Source organism: Papio anubis, unplaced genomic scaffold (genome assembly GCF_008728515.1).
Source record: "Papio anubis isolate 15944 unplaced genomic scaffold, Panubis1.0 scaffold2506, whole genome shotgun sequence".
Lineage (NCBI taxonomy): Eukaryota > Metazoa > Chordata > Mammalia > Primates > Cercopithecidae > Papio > Papio anubis.
In genome coordinates this window covers 1-5,054 of record NW_022162575.1, presented here as the reverse complement: position 1 = coordinate 5,054, position 5,054 = coordinate 1, and the positions used below count along the sequence as shown (strand labels likewise).

At 48.7% G+C, this 5,054-nt stretch overlaps 1 long non-coding RNA gene across 1 annotated transcript; it reads left to right on the top strand.

Annotated features, from left to right (window-relative positions):
• The first annotated feature begins 6 nt into the window (after positions 1–6).
• Positions 7–2,523, top strand: LOC116272902. The gene is made up of 3 exons (XR_004181433.1): positions 7–184; positions 1,309–1,416; positions 2,122–2,523. It is a non-coding gene; the product is annotated as an uncharacterized LOC116272902 (long non-coding RNA).
• The last annotated feature ends 2,531 nt before the right edge of the window (positions 2,524–5,054 follow it).

Genomic DNA, 5,054 nt, shown 5'->3' with positions numbered 1-5,054 from the left:
CGCAGGCTGGAGGTGGGAGCCCGTGGAAAGCCAGGTTCATCCACCATCGGAACCCGGGCCAGGCCGCCGAGGCTAATATTCAGGACAAAGCCAGGGGCAGGGTGGGAATCCTGTGGAGATGACCATCGTCTTGAGGTCTTCCTTCCACGGCTCCATCCGGGCCCGAAGATGGCGAGAAACGTGGGTGAGTCCCTGCTACCACCTCACCCTCAGGTTGCTTTTTTGGCTGAACAAGAGGCTTCTCCCAGGCAGGAAGGGTGGGACACAGACACGTGAGCCAATGTGGATGACCTGGGGAGGGCTTTGCAGTTGAATCTCCTGAAAACGGCAAGAAGTGCAGACCTCCGGGCAGTCGAGACTCAGATTCTCTAGACACTTCCCTTTGGCTGAGCCAAGCCAGGGCTGCTCAGGAACTGGGGACCTTGAGATTGGATTCCATTGGAAGGAAAGACACGGGATTGCAATGTGCCGAACTCTGTGAGGACCAAGGTTTAGCTTGAGTTCCCCTGTCTGTCCACGAGGTCCAAGCCTGAGATCATTACGGCGAGCACATGTCAGGAGGAAGACTGGTCAGCAACGCAGTGACCGTGCTGGAACAGTTTTGAAATATTTGAACTATTCTAATGCAAACTCTTCTTTGAATGACATTTCACGTTGTATCTTACGTCATTTTGTTTATGCAGATGTCGTCTTTCCACTTGACATTTAATTGGTGTTTAATTTAAGTCGCTAATATTGTGTGTGTGTCTGAGTCTAGTGTGAGAATCATTGCTCCATGCCTGTGCATCCCACACCAAGTAACGTTTTTGAGTGAGGACGCTGTGCCATGCTGAGTCTGTGGCATGCCTTGGACATGAGCATATAGCTTGCCTTCTCTAGCTGGGATCAAAGTCTTAGAGGAGTGCAAAGGCGGAGGGGCCCTCTGAGAATATGGAGCAACGACAGCTCTGTATCACCCCTCTTACGGAAAAACCCAGAGTAACTGCCCATGTTTTCTGTGACCTTAGATTGTGGAGGAACCGACAGATTTCCATTCTGCCAGCCACTCCTTCCCTAGTGGGCACCACACCTTTGCCCCCCATCCTTCCTGGGCACCTGGTATTCAGATATTAGGGGAATATTAATCAGGGCCCAACTAGGAAAACAGAAACCCTTCTCTACAGTTAACAGAGAGGGAAGTAAAGGCAGGACGGTGCCCCTGCATTGGATCCCAGCACAGGCAAAGAACATTAGTGGAAAGGTGATGAAATCTAAATAAAGCCTGTCATGTAATTACTGTATCAGTGTTAATTTTTTTCTTTCTGGCAGATGTGCTGGGGTCGTGTAAAGCATGAACATTAGAGGGAGCTGGATGAAGGGCATACGGGAACTCTCTGTATCTCTGCAACTCTTCTGCAAATTTAAATTTATTCCCAGGTAAGACGTGTGTTTAAAAAATGAATTAGTCGGCCCGGCGCGGTGGCTCACGCCTGTAATCCCAGCACTTTGGGAGGCCAAGGCGGGTGTATCACAAGGTCAGGAGATCGACACCATCCTGGCTAACACGATGAAATCCTGTCTCTAATAAAAATACAAAAAATTAGCCTGGCGTGGTGTCGGGCGCCTGTAGTCCCAGCTACTCAGGAGGCTGAGGCAGGAGAATGGTGTGAACCTGGGAGGCGGAGGTTGCAGTCAGCCACGATCGCACCACTGCACTCCAGCCTGGGCGACAGAGCGAGACTCTGTTAAAAAAAAGAAAAAAGAAAAAAGAAATTTCTTCCCCAGATACCCTGGCGTGGTATCTCGAGGGCATGGACGCAATGCAGCCATGTTGTTTGCTAAGGCGTAACAAGGGTGGCTATTGCTCTAGTTCCCAGTAAGATCCTCATTTCCAGCTGAGACCTTGTCAGTCTGGACTTCGCTGCTCACATCACTATCAGCATCTTGGTCACAACCATGTAATCAGTCTCCAAGAAGTTTCAAACATTCCCTTCTCTTCCTGTCTTCCTCTGGGCCCTCCAAATAACATGAGTTAACAAATTTCAAGTGAACAAGACATTATTATTGATGATTTATAGGTCGTATGTTGGACAGCAGATAGGGCCTGTTTGCTAATAACTCCCCATTTTCCCTTCCTCCTAGCCCCCATAACCACCATTCCCTGCTGTGATGTTGTGACTCTGGTGACTTTGCAGACCTCCTGTGACGTCATGCAGTACTTGGTCTCTGCATCTGCATCACTTGGCGTGATGTCCTCAGGGTTTGTCTGTGTTGTCACCCATGGCAGAATTTTCTTCCTTGTTTAAGGCTGCATAGTATTCCCCTGTGTGTGTACCACATTTTCCATATCCATTCATCTGTCATGGACATTTAGATGATTTTCACGTCTTAGCTATAGTGCATAGTGCTGCAGTGATCAGGGGAGTTCAGATGGCTCTTTACATACTGATTTTTTTTTTTTTTTGGAGACAGAGTCTTGCTCTTCTTGCCCAGGCTAGAGTGCAATGGTGCAATCTCAGCTCACTGCAACCCCCGCCTTCTGGGTTCAAGCGATTCTCCTGCCTCAGCCTCCCAAGTAGCTGGGATTACAGGCACCCACCACCACACCCAGCTAATTTTTTTGTATTTTTAGTAGAGACAGGGTTTCACTATGTCGGCCAGGCTGGTCTCGAACTCCTGGCCTCAGGTGATCCACCTGCCTCGGCCTCCCAAAGTGTTGGGATGGCAGCTGTGAGCCATCATGCCTGGCCTGTTTATTTTAAACATAGACCCAGAAGTGGGAGTCCTGGGCCATATGGTAGCTCTATTTTTAATTTTTTGAGAACCTCCCACTGTTCTCTATAGTGATTACCCACTTAATTCCCACTGAAGTACGCATGATCCAGTTTCTCCACATTCTCACCAACACTGTCTCCTTAAAAACATAAATGCGCAAGCAGGATATTTTAGCATGTTAAATACCTTTGCTGATTTTAGCAAAGATCAAATATGAAAAACTTGGGGAAGGATTTCTATGGCCCCCATTTCTAATAATGAGAAATGTCAGTTTTCTGTTTTGTCACATCTTGCCCAAGAGCTTCACCTGACTTGTGGAGTTGGGATGGCGCCTGTCAGTTGGTTGCTCAATCTTTATTCTGCCTGTCCCATAGATTTAGAAAGAGGCTGACACATCGGCACCTAGTTTAGGGTCATCTGATCCTAAGCCACATTTAGAGTAAGTGACATTTTCAGAAACCAGCCCCTCTTGTCTCACTAGGTGGGAAGGGGGGGAAGAACAGGACAGAGAGCTCTTCCTCTGCAGGCAGCTGTGGAAACCCCATTGCGGCAGGGGAGGCCCCTGGCCACACATCCTGTCAGCTTGTGCCCGCTGCAGAGTTCTGTCCTTGCACTGGTGCTACTCCCAGGCCAGGCCAGACCGCTGGGACCGGGGCCATGTCTCCCCACCCCACCGCCCTCCTGGGCCTAGGTGAGTCCTGGAGGGAGCGGGGAGGCTGGAAAGGGGGTCGGGAGGTCTGGAAAGTTCCCTGCTCAAGCCTGACTCCAGTGCAGAAGATTCTGCGATGGAAAGTGTCCTCCTCCCCCAAGACTGCCCTGCTGCTCTCCCCGGGGCCTAAGTCTGACCAGAGAAGACCTTGTCCTAAAAACAGGGGCCTGGGTGTGGGGATGAGGTCAGCTTTAAGAAGGGCTGGGGGAGCAGGAGCCTTTTTGGAAGAGGAGACTTTGGGATTGATCTTGAAACCATTTTGCAGCAAGAAGGATTGCACTGAGATAGCGATGTCGAGGAGGGTTGGTTTGGTCATGATGAAATGCTGAACGCCCCCCAGCTCCATCCAGCCCCCTTTTGATAGCAGCCCCGTAAGGAGACTGGGTGGTGGCATTTTTCTCACTGGGGCTTCTCTTGCAGTGCTCTGCCTGGCCCAGACGATCCACACGCAGGAGGGTGAGTCACACCTTCGTCCCGTCTTCCCCGTCCCCTCTGGCACCCCAAGGGCAGTTCTGGGTGGGAGTCATGTTGATACTTAGAGGGCCTGGAGGGATCCCTTTAAATATACCCTAGATTGGCCGGGCGCGGTGGCTCAAGCCTGTAATCCCAGCACTTTGGGAGGCCGAGACGGGCGGATCACGAGGTCAGGAGATCGAGACCATCCTGGCTAACACGGTGAAACCCCGTCTCTACTAAAATACAAAAAAAAACTAGCCGGGCGTGGCGGTGGGCGCCTGTAGTCCCAGCTACTCGGGAGGCTGAGGCAGGAGAATGGTGTAAACCCGGGAGGCAGGGCTTGCAGTGAGCTGAGATCCGGCCACTGCACTCCAGCCTGGGCGACAGAGCAAGACTCTGTCTCAAAAAAAAAAAAAAAAAAAATATATATATATATATATACACACACACACCCTAGATTGCAAACTATTCCAAATGTAAAATGCATAACCCTCACCCAGTTCTCTCTCGCATCCTCTTATTTTGCCTTTCTTATTTTCAAAAATTTAATTTTTAATTGACAAATAATTGTATATGTTTGAAGGGTACATTGTGGTATGATGACGTGTGTACACATGGTGGAAAGATTAAATAAAGCTGATTAACATATCAGTCCCATCACATACTTATTTTATTGTGATGAGAATATTTAAAATCTCCTTTTAGTACTTTTGAAATATACAATCAATTATTATGAACTATTGTTCTGCTGTGCAACAGATCTGAAAAACTCACTCCTCCTGGCTAGCTGAAACTCTGTATCATTTGATCAGTGTCTCTCCCATATTACTGGAGGCCCTGCAGCCTCCAGTAACCACCATTCTACTCTCTACTTCCATGCGATCAACTTTTCTTAGATTCCACAGATAAGTAAGATCATGCAGTAATAATTGTCTTTCTGTGCCTGGCTTGTTTCACTTAGCACAATGTCCTCTGGTTCATCCATGTTGTTGCAAATGATACAACGTCCTTCCTTTTTTAGGGCTGAATAATATTCCATTGCATAGACACACCACATTTTCCTCATCCATTCATTTGGCAATGGACACTCGAGTTACTTCCAGGTCTTGGCAGCTGTGAGTAGCTCTGCGGTCAC